Here is a 16,806-nt window from a genome sequence, read left to right as displayed (position 1 = left end):
TTTTTGAATGTAAATATCTAGATTTTTCATGATCCAGCTCCTTTTTAAATGTATTTAATTGTTATTTTCCTACTTTAAACAAGTTAATTAAAGACTGCATTTGAACGTTTAAAGGTAATCCATCACTTCCTGGTTTTAGGATGATCTTAACTCTGAGTTAAGTCTGTTTGTTCGTTAACTAACTCTTAATTTCCAGTCACTGTTATGAAGATTTTAATTGATCCAGCACATTTTTCTACTTATTAAACCGGTTCATTAAAAAGCCCATTAAAACAGTGGTTCCCAAACACTGGGTTGGGACCCCCAGATGGGTCGTGAGAGATTTTTCTTGGGTCCTACATTTCCCCCTCCAAAAATTTTTTTAGTCAAGATTTAATATGCAGACGTTTAAAATAACATGCGTAAAAATGACATTTATTGTGATTTTGGGGTGACAAGTGTAAAAAAACAGGCGGGAAAACACAGGACAACAGGAAGTGCAGACGCAGTTTCAAAATAAAACCTGAAACACAAACATGAACACGTAAATATATTAAATTAACCGAGATGTGGAAAAATGTTTTCTTTTTCAAAACAAAAGGTAAAACGGTCACGGTGGAGCAGCGGGAGACAGGGTTCAGTTAGGGTGTGTGTGTGTGTGTGTGTGTGTGTGTGTTGTCCAGCTGGTAGGCGTGTGTCTGTCCTCCAGGTCATCACTGTCCTCTGGGGACTTCAGTGTCTTTTGTCTCTCAGGGGCCTCAGGACAGACAAGACCCTCTAATGTTGACATGAATAAATGTAACGTGTCTCACACACACACACACACGCACACACACACACACACACACACACACACACACACACACACTGAGGTCAACACGAGTGTGAGTGAATAATAATTATTTAACGAGATCATGTCCAGTGACGAGGTGAACACATGTATTTACACTCATTCATTCATTCACTAATTAATTCATTAATTAATATTAATTAATTAATAATTAATTAAATAAATAATTAGGGAATTCATTCATTCATTCATTTGTTTGAATAGTTAATCATTTAGGTGAACTTGTTATTTTTTTAAATAAATAAATTCATTCATTCATTCTAATGTAGGTCCCATTTTAGTGTGGTAATTCTGTTATTTTGTGTGTTTATTCCTTAACCTTCATTCGTTCATTAAAAAAAAATAAAAAAATTCTAATGTATGATCCAATTTTGTCTAGTAATTCTGTTTTTCATTCAAAAAGATCTCGAGTCTGGCAACAAATTTAATGAATGAATGGATTCATTCATTCATTCATTTATTCATTCTCATGTAGGTTTTTCATTCAAAAAGATCTCGAGTCTGGCAACAAATTTAATGTATGAGTGAATGAATGAATTCATTAATTCATACATTAATTTATTCATTCATTCATTCTCATGTAGGTCATGTAATGTATTTTATTCAATGGAATTGGAGTCTGGCATTAAACTGGACTGAACTTATGTGTTCATTCATTCATTCATTCATTCTAATGTACGTCCCATTTTTGTCTCGTAATTCTATTTTTCATTCAAATGGACCTTGAGTCTGACAACAAACTCCATTCATTCATTGATTTATTCATTCCAACAGAAATGCATGGAGGTGAATGAGTGAAAGTGAGTGAGTGAGTCTCAGATTCTCCGACTCTTGTTTCTGAGCTCAATGGTGAATAAAACGTTGTTTTTTCTTAAATTCACCAAAGAGAAACAATTTGATTTTTTGATTTTTCCTGAATGAGAATCAAAGAGACTCGAAGAAGAAGATGATGATGATGATGATGATGATGATGCAGATGATGAAGATGATGATGATGATGATGATGTTTTTTTCCGCTCTGCTCAGATCAGAGATGATGGTGTTTCCATGAGCGAGGAAATCACCTTATCAATTTTTAAAAAGCCCGGGTTATTGACACTAACGTGAGTGATGGAGGTGATGCAGAGGCCGGGCTAACGATTCACACACACATACGCACGCACGCACGCACGCACGCACGCACGCACGCACGCACGCACGCACGCACGCACGCACGCACGCACACAGAATATCAGTCTAACAGTAACCCTCTCATGTCTTTACACTGTAAAAAAAAATCCATCAAATACCAAAAAAACCTGTGATGATGATTTACTTCCAAACACATTTTGTGTTTAATTCATTAATTCTGTGATAAATTGCCGTTGTAATCGCGGTCGTCCTGAGGCCGGAGTCGTCTCAGTGTCACAAACACACACAGGAACATGTTTTTCATTTATTTTCTACATTTAGACGTAAATGTCAAGTATTTTTTTTCAAGTAAATTTAACCCACGCTCACAAAATGTCGGCTCAGTAAAGAGAAGAACGACGACCTCATCGACCCGATCGCGCTCCGTGACCTTTGACCCTGGGTCACGTCGTATAAAAACGCCACGTAAATAAAATGAGCAGTCTATGCAGACGTAAATGGGCCAATATTTGCTAGTTTTTAATGAAATAATCATGAATAATTATTACAAATGATACATGTTTGTTCGCAGAAACTTGATAAAAGTCAATAAAATCTTATTCATTTCTGTTCAATGACCTGTTTTATGTCTTTAATATTCAGTTTATCCATTATTTTATTGAAAATACTGTATATAAAGTTGAATAACTAATCATTATATCATATCATTAAATTATATAATGGCTGAAACATATTTTTACATTATTATTGACTTAATCTCAGCTTTATTTCTCTAATTTGTCCAATGTGGGCTACTGTAGAAACAAAACGGGCGATAAAACAACAATTAAATCAATCAGGTGATGAAATAATTAAGCAGAATAATTTTATCTCCAATTTCACGCACAAAACCTTTAACTTTCCCAGATTCTGACCAATTTTCCAATTATCCTGAGCCATAAATTCAGATTATTTTGTCTAAAAAAGGTTAAAAACAACACAAACAATCCCATAATATGCTGATTTCTGGTGGTGATGCTGATATAAGAGCAAATAAAGGAGGTTTAAACGGTTTCATCTTGAGAAGGGATTTTATTCCAGTCTTTCTAATCCCTCTTTTGTTTGCTTTAAAGATTACGTACAAATGTTTAATCTTAAGGAGAAAGTTTGCCTTAATAATCTCTTATAAATCCCAGAATGCACTGCTGCACTTTCTCATAACTGAGACGTGGGGAATTTTTAATGTTGGCTATAATTACGTTAGCGGACGTCAAAGAGAGATTTAAACGACCTTTTTTACGATAGATTAGGATTAACTCTTTGATTTTGAGCATCGGTAACGAGTCTTTGTTTCAACTCATCGATCGACTGCACATGTTAATAAAGTCGGAGTCGCAGTATTGATCGCAGTCGATGAATCGGCCGAGCTTTGACTGCAGCTGTAAATACTCGCTAACTACGTTTATCTTTAAATCCATCGCCACAGGAACTGAGGCTCGCTGCTGTTGTGAGTAAATGATCTGTGTTTCAGCAACAGATTAGGATTAAAAAAAACAACAAAAACAACAACAATGTCTTTGTTTTAGGATTTTGACAAAATCTATACATTAAAATGCAATTTATGTTCCCGCAGAAGAGGATAAGGATTAAATAAAAATGCATAAAACATGAGATTTCAGGTTTGGAATTCTGAGATTTTAAAAGTCTGAATTCTGGGATTTAAAAAGTCTGAATTCTGATATTTAAAAAGTCTGAATTCTGGGATTTGAAAAGTCTGAATTCTGAGATCTAAAAAATCTGAATTCTGAGATTTAAAGCGTCAGCATTCTGAGATTCAATTCAGACATCTGATATAAAAGTCCAAACTTTAAGATTAAAGTCAAACTTAAGAAAGTCAGAATTTTAGATTTAAAATTTAGAAAGTCTGAATTTTAAAAAAATTAAAGTTAGAATTGTGAAGAAGAGTTGTTTTTCCAGACTTTGTAGAACAGTAAAATAAACCCCCACAGAGACACACTGTAGTATATGTGTGTGTATACATATATACACATATATATATTTGTACAGTAGAGCATGAGAGCTAATGGACAAAGAGCTGCTGCAGTGAATAAATGAGATTTGACAGAGTGCACATGCACAGAGTGTGTGGAATAATCCAGAGTGTGACAGAGTGAAAGCCGACACCAGTGTTTATGAGTCCTGACCGAGGAGATCACGTTCTGAGGAGGAGGAGGAGGAGGAGGAGGAGGAGGAGGAGGAGACGTCCCAGCGTACGCATATTAGATGAGAGCTATGGGAATCTAAATGCAACAATATTGACACTGTGCAATTAGAGCGGGGTCGTTAGGTCTGCTGCCACTTCACAGAGAGAGAGGGTTACATCACTGACAACACACACACACACACACACACACACACACACACACACACACACACACACACACACACACACACACACACACATACACACACACACACACACACACACACACACAAACACACACACACACACACACACACACAGATTACAAAATACAGATTCTGCTACGTTTACACCTGACCTTCATATAAACCTGGTGTTTTCGAAATCCGGGAAAATGTAGACGTTTGAAAACATTACTGTTATTATAGCAGAGGTCAAAGGTCAGAGGTCGGAGGCCAGAGGTCGGAACAGCGAGACGACGTCACCTTCAAGTTGACCGCGTTCCATTGGAGAAGTCACAAGAAAACACAGACGCAACAAATTAGCTCCACCGCCCAATACCTGATTTTGAATAAATGCCAAGAAGTGGGCTGAGACCTGAGGGAGGTGGGCGTGGCCTGGTGGTGAAATCTGACACCACATTGTAGCTCTGGTGTTTTTAAAAAGGGGGAGGAGTCTGGGACAATCACATTATCAGCTGCACCAAAGACTGGTATCGGCCAGAGAGGATGTCTTAATCTAAAACCACGGCCGTTTAGATGATGTAGCATAAAAATATCTCGTAAAAACAGATCCGTAAAAAAAATCTTGTAAAACAGTTCTGTAAAAAAAATTTGTAAAAAAAAAAATCTTGTAAAAACAGTTCTGTGAAAAATTGCGTAAAAACAGACCCTCAAAAAAAATCTTGGAAAAACCAGATCCTTAAAAAAAATATCATAAAAACAGATCTGTAAAAAAAATCTTGTAAAATAATTCTGTAAAAAATTGCGTAAAAACACATGTAAAAGAAAACTTGTAAAAACAGATCCGTAAAAACATCTTGTGAAAACAGACCCGTAAAAATAAATATTGTAAAAACATCCGTAAAAAAACTTGTAAAAACAGTTCCGTAAAAAAATCTTGTAAAATAGTTCCGTAAAAAAAATGCGTAAAAACAGACCCGTAAAAAAAAAATCTGGTAAAAACAGATCTGTAATTTTTTTTTTGTAAAAACAGTTCCGTAAAAAATTGCGTATACAGACCCGGAGAAATGAAGGTTCTGCTTCATTAGGACAAGGTTTTGGTCTCCACGAGGTAAACAGGTAACAAATGCAAGAACACAGACTCCCTGCTGCTCTTGTAAATGAGACGTGAGGAGGACGAGGGTCTATAATGAAACACAAGGGTCTCCAGGAGCAGGGATTGACTCCTAAAGCCTCGCTGTCGCTGGACGTCTTGACCCCGGCTCAGATTCTCCAGCTCGGGCCGACGCTTCCTGACCTGAGGCTTTTCAGACCACATGATTGGATTTTTTTTAGGAATAATAATAATAATAAAATGATGAAGAAAGAAGCCCCATCAGGAAACTGCTGCTCAGATCTTGAACACATGCTTCATTCCTGAAGGATCATGTGATCAGGACGAGCAGGAGAATAGAGTTGTATTTAAAAAACATACCCATAAAAAAATCTTGTAAAAACAGATCCGTAAAAAAAATCTCTTATAAACAGATCAGTAAATTTTGTGGGGTTTTTTTGTATAAAGAGACCCGCAAAAAAAACCTTGTCAAAATCCAAAAACAGATCCGTAAAAATAATCTCGTAAAAACAGATCTGTCATTTTTTCTTTGTAAAAACAGACCTGCAAAAAAAATCTCTTAAAGGGGAAATAAGTAGTTTATAGTGCCATCTAGAGGAGAGGCTGAAATTTACAACAAAGAACTGCTCCTCTGCTCACCCCCTCCCTTCCCTGAGCGCTACGGTATCCGCAGCTGGTCAAATGTCGTCCTCGTCGTCTTTCTCCGTGTCAGCAGATGAGGTTCGTGAGGTGAGGGAGAGGGCGAGCTATCGCGGCCGTAGCAGACGAAGCGGAGAGAGAGGAGGCGGGACTTCCGCTACAAGTAAAGAGACGCTTTATTTGTTCTCTCGTTTGTCCTTACAGGCTCCGGTAGAAACCGCGTCTCGCTGCTAACAGTGGCTATGCAACCGCGGTCCGCGGTCATGTTATTTTACATGACTTTTTGAAACACTACGAAAATGAAACAAAAACTATTATACAGCGACTAGACAATGCAGGAGCACATAATATGTATACAAAAAGTGGATTTTGGGTTATATAAACCCATAAATACTACATATTCTACCTTTAAAAACAGATCCGTAAAAACAGATCTGTAATTTTTTTATTTTGTAAAAACAGACCCGTAAAAAAAATCTCGTAAAAACAGATCTGTATAAAAATTGCGTAAAAAAAGGCCCATAAAAAAAATCTGTGTAAATGAATGATAATCACAAAAAACGTCAAAGTTGTGCAGAATTCGGAGCCTTTTATTGTGAAAAATTGTGTCAAAGAGCAGTTTTAGTTTGTGGCAAATTCAAGTCAGTCTTTAAATGAAAGTACCCAACGACAAACTTTGACATGAGAATCACAGAGAATCACAGAAACAGGATCGACAGTGGATCCAGAAAGCAGAGTCTAAATAGCAGAAGTTAAACGAGGAGATCAGTTACAGGTGAGCAGCTCAGAAGCTCCGCCTCCCTGCCCCGCCCACCAGCCACAGCAGAACACACACTACACAGGAAACCAAAGAACTTTTAACGAAATAAAAGACAAAGAAAAGTTCTATGTGAGGGGGGGGGAATTAAAGCATTTGTGGATTTACACCAGGACAGAAGCAGGAATCCTAATGAAGACTTTTGTTCTGTTGCACAGGAGTGACAGCATGTTTCTTCATCTGTGTGTGTATGTGTGTGTGTGTGTGTGTGTGTGTGTGTGTTTTACATGGCCACTAACAGGTCTCGGATCAGTGCTCATGAAAAGAACGACGGCTGGTAACCGCTGCCTTGTACATGCCGGTGGAACTCCAGGCCTCTGATTGGCTGGAGTCATCGTCAGGAGCTTATTTTGGATTTGTGAATGGAGGTCATGTGGTCTGTCTGTCTGTCTCTCTGTCTGTCTGTCTGTCTGTCTGTCTGTCTGTCTGTCCTCTGACCCGAAGTGGTCTCTGCTGTACATACACAAGAAAGTCTTTCTACACTTAAGAAACCCCTGAATTATCCTTTAAAAATCAAGCTTTAAGTGTAATTATGTTTGTTATGTAATTATTAGAATCCACTTCTGCTGAAGTCTCATTAAAACAGACGCGTTAAAAAAAACAAAAAATTGTAAAAAACATCTTATAAAAACAGTTCTGTAAAAAAAATAGTGTAAAAACAGACTCATAAAAAAAATCTCTTAAAAACAGATCTGTAAAAAAAATAATCTTGGACAAACAGACCCCTAAAAAAATCTCTTGTAAAAACAGATCCGTAAAAAAATATCTCAGAAAAACAGATCCGTAAAAAAATATCTCGGAAAAAACGGATCCGTAAAAAAATCTCTCATAAAAGCAGATCTGTAAAAAAAATCTTGTAAAAACAGTTCTGTAAAAAAATAGTGTAAAAACAGACCCATAAAAAATCTCTCGGAAAAACAGATAAGTAAAAAAATCTCTCGGAAAAACGGATCCGTAAAAAAATCTCTCATAAAAACAGACTTGTAAAAAAAATATTGCAAAAACAGATCTGTAAAAAAAAAAAAATCTTGTAAAAACAGACCTGTAAAAAAAAAAAAACCAAAAAGTCAAAATGTCTTATTTTGTGATTTCGGTGGTTGAAATACGTCGTTTGTGTCGACTTGAGTGACACAAACTGACCACAGGGGGCAGCACCAGTAGACCAGGAGCTCAAAATCATGTCACCATGAGCTAAAATTACAGATTTTTTCCACGGGCTTTGGTGTGGGAGAGTGAGTGCTTCACAAACTTCACATAAAGCATTCAAACTCCTTCCTCAGACGTGACTGAAGCAGACGTTATAGATCTGAGACGTTCGGATCCTCGTTCCCCGTGGACCGAGTCCTGCAAAGACACTTTAAAATCTCGTGTATCATCAGACCTTTCACCGTGTGACGAATTTGGGGTTTTATCGGTGCTGATGGAGGCGCGGCTGTAACCGCCGCCACAGGGTCGTCCTCGGGCTCAGGGGAAGGGAAGCTGGTGTGGGGGTCGATGGAGGATCTGCTCTGCTGAAATAATGGCAAACTGCTGCGGTCTCTGTGGGAGTATTAGAGTGTGGAGATAATGGCAGGGAGAGACTTCCACAGGCTGAGATCTGACTTCAGCAGAGAAACAAAGGCCATGACGACACTTTTTCAAGATAACGGTGCATATTAAAGAAAACGTCGCTCACGGTGGTTATTTACTCTTTACTCGACAAAGCAAAGACGAGGCAGATTGAGAGTTTAGCTCGGCAAACGACAAAGCTGCTTTTGGAACAGGAAACGTTTTTTTTTGGTTTATTTGGGCCCAATTCCAATTCCTATCTTAACCCTCAAGCTCAACCCTTAAAGCGATACTTCACCCATTTGAATGTGGCTTTGTATTGCTAGAATAGCAGTAGTATTTTTTAGAAAATGTGCTTCCCTCCCTCAGTTTTTCACTGAGTTGTAAAAAAAGTTTTCCATTTTCAAAATGTGCCCTACTGTGATGCAAAACGTGTCATTTGACTCACAGTAGGGCACATTTGGGAAAATAGCATTTTTTTGCTATTCTAGCAATACAAAGCCACATTCAAATCGGTGAAGTATCCCTTTAATCTTAACTGGCCGTCAAAACCAAGTGTTGAGGGTTATTTTGTCACTTAGAAATGGGACACCCCTTAAATGCAGATACGTCTTCAGACTGTAGGGGGCAGAATAACGCCAAAGCTGCGTCCAGTCTGTCAAGAACACATTTACGTCAGGATTATTTATTCTGATCCGTTTGTCAGTCAAGTTATTAGGTTGTCAGTTAGTTATAAGATGATACTCATACAAATATTCAGCTGACAGTTACCACACACCACGACTTATTGAAAAGTAAACCGCACCGGCCGACTATTGACAAAAGATCGTAAAATAAAAATAAATGTTACGCAACAATGACGTCAGTAATCCATAATATGGGCCTAAACTAAGATAATACAATGGTTTTCATCATTTTTATATCTCTATTAACAAAGAAAATACTTCATTTGTATCGCACTCGTTTCGCTGCTTTTCGACGCCATCTTTCTTACGTGAAAACACGCAATGCATTCTGGGTAGCCCTTGCTCCCAAGGGTGGTGTCGGAAAATCTCAATATTGAGGGCGATACAGCCCTTAAACTCGCCCCTCAACTTAATTTTTCTGAGAATCAGGACAGCACTTGGACTAGAGGGAGAGCATTTTTGAGATTGAGGGTTAAGCAAGGAATTGGAATTCACCCTTACTCTGGTTTGAGATGAAATGAGGCTGTTGTCACCCAGGGGCTCATAAAAAAAAAAACCCTAAAAAATCCAAAATCAATAAGGTGGGTCATTTTAAAACAACGTAGTCTATTCTCACTGTGGGAGGAAACCATATGTCCGACGTCGATGAAGAGAGTTTTTACGATGGTTTGATCCATAGAAACCAAACAAACAAGCACACCTCTCATCATCGTTCCCTCCTGTCTGACAGTCATGAGGATGTACAACACAATATAATCAGTCATTATATTCATCGAAGGTTAAAAGTCACCAATCTGAACCTCAACAATACATTTATATTAGCTTTAAATCCTTTTTATCCCTAATTAAGTGAAGTATTTTTTCCTCTATAACCTTTACTATTAAACTACCTTAGTGTTAGGGTTAGGGTTAAGATACGACTAACAATATACTGTAAGTGTCTATTTATGACGACAACGCGCACACACACGCTGATTAGGATGAGTGTGTGTTTGCAAGTGTGTGTTTGTGTCTCGATGCGACCACAAATGAACAGTGTCTCAGTGTGTGTGTGTGTGTGTGTGTGTGTCCATTAGGTGGATGCAGCATATGTCGCAGCTCAGTCACAGTCAGTCTCAGTGGGAATACACACACACACACACACACACGCTCACGTGCACACACACACTCCGTTGACGGCCATTCATTTAATTTAATTCGGACTAAAGAAAATCAGCCCTATCCAATTAATGATAAACCCTAACCCTGAGGTTCTGTCTCATTAGGACCAGGTTTTGGTCTAAATGAGGTGATTCTGGTCCAGACAGCGTCAGTATTATAAGAAAAACGTCCTAAAGTGACGACAAATACAAGAAAACACACACTTCTTGTCCAGCATCCTTGATAAGGACACCTTAGCCTCAATAATCAACTAAGTGCCTAACCCTAATCTAAGCCTAATTCTAATCCTGAAACCAGATATTAATCCATAAACAGACATTTTAAGGTGTGACAGAACATGAGGACCAGCAAAAATGTCCTCATTTCTGTTATTTATATACGTTTTTTGGTCCTAAACTTAACCGTTTTCTCAGAAACGAGGTTCTGCCTCATTAGGACCAGGTTTTGGTCTCCACGAGGACTACTTGTCATAGTGAGGACCCTCATAATGAACCCGATTCTAACCCTAACCCTAAAACCAGGCCTTAAAGGGACACTGTGTAGTATTTATGGGTTTATATAACCCAAAGTCCACTTTTTTATACATATTATGTGCTCCTGCATTGTCTAGTCGCTGTATAATAGTTTTTGTTTTATTTTCGTAGTGTTTCAAAAAGTCATGTAAAATAACATGGTCGCGGGCCGCGGTTGCATAGCCACTGTTAGCAGCGAGACAAACTGTAAGGACAAACGCGAGAGAACAAAACAAGCGTCTCTTTACTTGTAGCAGAAGTCCCGCCTCCTCTCTCTCCACTTCGTCTGCTACGGCCGCGGTAGCTCGCCCTCTCCCTCACCTCACGAACCTCATCTGCTGACACGGAGAAAGACAACGAGGACGACATTTGACCTGCTGAGGATACCGTAGCGCTCAGGGAAGGGAGGGGGTGAGCAGAGCAGCAGGTCTTTGTTGTAAATTTCAGCCTCTCCTCTAGATGGCACTATAAACTACTTACTTCACCTTTAACCCTGTAAAAAGCTCCAGGACCAGACCTGTCCTCACAAAGCTACAAATACAACACACACACACACACACATTGACCTTCATGCTTAACCTCTTCAAGATTAAGGATTATTTTCCCTGCATAATTTTAGCACTCGAAGGAAGTCAGGGTGAGTCGTCAAAGACCTTTGTCGTCTTCTGCAGCACGAGAGGACGTAGATTAGACGTAAAGTTCTTCTAGAAAAACAGTTTTTGCACAAAAAAGACCAAAAAGAACTGGATAATCTGGAGGAGATTAACAGTGATGACGAGGCCTCATGAGTGTGAACCTTAGATTTCAGATTATTTGTTTGGAAACGTCCAATAATGAAAAGAAATGAATCTGGTGTGGATTTCAAAGGTACTGCGAGGGCAAATCTCCGAGGACTAAGACGACTGAATTTGATATATATATATGTATAAAAAACACATTAGACGTGTAATCGTATTCAAGATTAGGGGTCAAAGGGGGTGCTAATCTAGTTTTATCGAGGAGCTCGAGCTTAATCCCCCTCTTGTATTTAAGCCACGCATGATACATTCTGATTAAAGATTCGTGCCATTTGTCCATAATCTGACACTGAACTGTGAGCTAATATTCAACCACACACACACACACACACACACACACACACACACACACACACACACACACACACACACACACACCGTCAATACGCGTGCGAACAACGGTCCACGATGTTAAAAAGAGTCCGAATAATCCTCATCGACAAATCCATACAAGCGCAGGCTCTGAACCTTCGGACGACTTCCCAAACGTGTTCAGTCGTGACTAACCGTTTCAGGTAAAAGGTGAGTCATAGTAAATCGGTAAAAAAATTTTTTTTAGCCCAAAATGTGACAAAAAGTCAGACTATACCATGTCGTCGACCTCAATGTCGTACTATACTATTTCGTCCAAAATCGGACATTTAAAAAAATAAATAATCATTTTTGTCCAAAATTTTACAAGTACGTCATACTATACCATGTTGTCGATCTCAATGTCATACTACACTATCTCTTCCAAAATCTGACAATTTTTTTGAAAAAAATTTTTGGTCCAAAATTTGACAAAAAAAAAGTCAGACTATACCATGTCGTCGACCTCAATGTCATACTGCACTATTTCGTTCAAAATCTGATAATTTTTTTGAAAAATAATTTCGGTCCAAAATTTGACAAAAACGTGATACTATACTATGTCGTCAAAAATCTGACAATTTTTCTGAATTTTTTTTTTTGTCCAAAATGTGACCAAAAAGTCAGACTATACCATGTCGTCGATCTCAATGTCATACTACACTATCTCGTCCAAAATCTGACAATTTTTTTGAAAAAAATATGTTGGTCCAAAATGTGACAACAACGCCATACCATACTATGTCGTCCAAAATCGGTAAAAACATTTTTTAGCCCAAAATGTGACAAAAAATTCTGACTATACCATGTCGTCGACCTCAATGTCGTTCTACTACAGTATCTCGTCCAAAATCTGACCTTTTTTTCGAAAAAAGAATTTTGGTCCAAAATTTGACAAGAACGTCATACTATACTATGTCGTCGACCTCAATGTCATACTACACTATTTCATCCAAAAAAAGTTTTTTTAAGGAAACGGTGAAACAGGAAGCGAAATGGGATTATAATCCCATATTACTATACTTTCTCTCTCTGTCCATCTCTGTTTGTTTTTAATCCCCGGACAGAGATACATCCCTGACAGATTTAAATCTGGGATAACGTCCGTGTGGTTACATGGTCTCCCCTCCTCTCACAGGACTCACGATAATCCGACCTCTTGTTTTGAGGACGTGAAACAATGCGAGGCAGATGTGTCTGGAAGCAGCCGAAGCAGAAATGAGGACAGGATTTCCAGCAGGTAATCTCTGTTCTCACAATCTGTTCTGCCTCATCGTCTCCTCCCTGCAAACCTCCCTCTCTTTCTCCTACGTCTGTGTGATGAGGCTCAGACCTGTTCAGACTCAGGATTCACGATATCGGACTTTTTGCCAATATATCATAAGAGGTTGGACCGATGACCAATATCATTACCGATAAAATATACATATCGAGACTTTTAGTCATTATTGATATCGGAGGATGTTAGCATGTTTACCAACATCTGATAATATCGTGCATCCCTAGTTCAGACCTGGTTTTAGGCCTTTAGGTCTTTTCTACAACAGAACAACAGAACATAGAAACAGGACGTTCCAAACTGCCCAAAATAACATGCAGGTGTTCTGTGTCGTCAGTTCTTCTGCTTCCAAAAAGGCTTCACTTAAGAGTGAAAAGTTCCCCATCATATTCTGTTCCTCAACGCAGTAGCACGTAGGTTCCTCTACTGATCTCAAGGTTCCTCTACTGAGCTCAAGGTTCCTCTACTGATCTCAAGGTTCCTCTACTGATCTCAAGGTTCCTCTACTGAGTTCAAAGTTCCTCTACTGAGCTCAAGGTTCCTCTACTTAGCTCAAGGTACCTCTACTGAGCTCAACGTTCTTTCAACACAGTTCAAACGCTCCTCTACTGAGGTCAAAGTTCCTCTACTGAGGTCAAAGTTCCTCTACTGAGCTCAAGGTTCCTCTACTGAGCTCAAGGTTCCTCTACTGAGCTCAAAGTTCCTCCAACACAGTTCAAAGTTCCTTCAACACAGTTCAAACGCTCCTCAACTGAGCTCAAATTTTCTCAACTGAGCTCAAGGTTCCTCTACTGAGCTCAAGGTTCCTCTACTGAGCTCACAAAGTTCCTCTACTGAGCTCAAAGTTCCTCTACTGAGCTCAAAGTTCCTTCAACACAGTTCAAACGCTCCTCTACTGAGGTCAAAGTTCCTCTACTGAGCTCAAGGTTCCTCTACTGAGGTCAAAGTTCCTCTACTGAGCTCAAGGTTCCTCAACTCAGTTTAAATTTACGTTCCATCAACAAACTTCAAAGTTCTTTGAAGCCAAAGATGAAGACAAGATTGAAAAATAATGCAATGCAAGACCATCTTTGTTCCTGTGAACTATATTGGATGAGTCCGAGAACTTTCTGAAGTCCATACACCTCTGACGGCTGGCAACAACAACAACAACAACAACAACAACAACAACAACAACAACAACAACAACAACAACAACAATGTCCATGTCTCTCCAGTCTTGCCTCGTGTACCTAATATATTGACTAATGATTCTATGTACATATTATTACTCTTGTCTGAGTGTAATAATACATTTGGGTGGCAGGGTAAAAAAAAACAACAAATCAATATGAATTTTGAGGTGTTCATGCTTCAGCTGACTGCAGACGGGTCAATACCAAGAAAAAAAAAGAAAAATAATGCACGAGAACTAAGAGGCTTTTTTGCAATTACCATTCATTATTTTTCCATTACCATCCGCAGAGAAAACACTCTGCGCGCAGTCTCTGAGCAAACTGTAGACGTGTTCGTGCCGTAAGCCGACATGCCATCCCTTCAACTGTGCTAATCACGGGAACTTAGCGGGGTTAGCGGGTGTGCGTCGGACCGATTAGCCGCGTTGATGGTGGCGCTGGCACCAAACAGAAGGGCATTAAGGGCAGATTAGGGTCGGCCGAGCGAAGACCTTTAAACCTCCTTAACTGTCTCTGAGCTGTTGAGAGACTCGGAACGTGGCTAACGTTAACGGGCCACTTTAAAAAGACATGAAATGCTGTGATGGTACGGTCTGGAATAGTGAACCTTGATCTGGCTTGGGTGTAGGCCGGACGGTGGCAGGCGTTTCGGCTAAAGTACGTAAAACTTGACACAGTATTGGCGTTATACGTTAAAAAATATGAACAAATGGCCTTAAATCATTGTCGGACGTTACCCCGGAATCCACCTTGGAGATCGAGTGTGGAGCTTATGCTGCGTTCCAGAGCCCATCCAAACCAGTTGGACGTGGGACTTACCCTACCTCCAACGAGAAAAAGTGCACTGGAATACCTGTCGAAGTGGGACCTCCTACTCGCGAAGTCGGGGCTGATCGACCTACCCCGACTTCACCAAAATGACGTCGGAGAATAATGGCGGCGCCCATGGAGTCACACGAATAGGCTATAAGGCTTTACTTTTCTGCGTGTAGACTTGTTTTAAACACAGCAATTTTATCACAACTTGTTTTCTATGTTATGGCGTGAAATTATGTCGTTGTTGTTATCTGTCAGCATGAAGATATGTAGGGCTACGGTAAAAGTATACTCATGACGTTACATATCGATATGTAACGCTTTTACATAAACGGCTCGCTTGTGTATGTAAGTAGGCTGAATTGCTGACAGTCAAAATGCCTCTTCAAACGTAAATCTAAAGCGTCGCGATCGCACATGTTTTCTAACATTCGACTTCAGTTGCTGGAACGCTTTGAAGTAGGAGCTAGTACAATTCAGGTAGGATAAGTCCCACATCCCATTTGTTTGGATGGGCTCTGGAACGCAGCATTAGAGTAGAACTGCAGGATCCAGTTGAGGTGGTTGCGGTCTCCTCTTGGATGCCCATTCCTGGGGAGGTTTTTTCGGGTATGTCCTTTCAGGAGGAGACCTCAGGGCTGACCCAGGACTCATTGGAGGGATGATATCTCTTGATAGGCCTGGGAACACCTTGGGAAGAACCTCTGGAGGAACTGGAGGAAGTGGCTAAGGCCGCTGCCTGAGGGACCCAGATTCGGATTTGTGGAAGACAACGGATGTGGTTCATTTTAGGTTCTGAATCGGTGAGTTACAGTGTTTAGCTCCACCTTTTGGTTGACGACTGAGCTACGGAACCCAACAGAGGGGTGCCTAAAAAAATGGGATGGTAGGCTTTGGTACCATTCCAAACTTTTGACCGTAGAAATGCAAATTCCATGTGGATAAGAAGGCAAATGCGACGCCAAACTTTTGTGTATTTTCCCAAACTCCTTCTTGGTTACCTTCAAATCCTTATTATACCTCCTGCGGTTTTTTCTTCATAAATTGCCCGTAGCTCACACCTTTCTGAAGGTTAAATAAACAGTGGAGGCTGAACCTCACTGTGACCGATAATAAGACGTTCACACCCACTTCACGCCGACTCTGGCCGGCAGCGCAGAGGTGAGAAAAGCACCGGGGATATGAACCTATTTCTGTCTCGTTTTTCACACGTAAAAACCTAAAGCTGGCTTCAACGTGTGAACGGACGCCGCTTGAGATGGAAAAGAACGTTGAACATTTCTAATAAAAAAAAAGTTCTGCCACACACACAGAGCCAAACATGACTCAGCGACGTTCATGCAAACATGTGAGTTTGTAAGAGTTGTGTCGAGCAAATTGTTCCCCAAACAAAGGTTTTGAACCACATTTTCATGTTTTTTCTGGTGAGCCGTTTGTCAAAGATGAAGAGATGATTGTATGTATTGTTGTTATTTTATTACCCCAGAATGACCTTTTCTCTACAGAGGCGGCCATTTTGGAGCACCGTGTTTTTACAGTAGCCCGAAAAGGACAAACTAAATATCCTTTTTGAGTTTTGATGCTAAC

The sequence above is a fragment of the Microchirus variegatus genome (genome assembly GCF_963457635.1).
Source record: "Microchirus variegatus genome assembly, chromosome: 17".
Lineage (NCBI taxonomy): Eukaryota > Metazoa > Chordata > Actinopteri > Pleuronectiformes > Soleidae > Microchirus > Microchirus variegatus.
The sequence above is the reverse complement of the archived record's forward strand: the minus strand, read 5'-3'. Positions refer to the sequence as shown.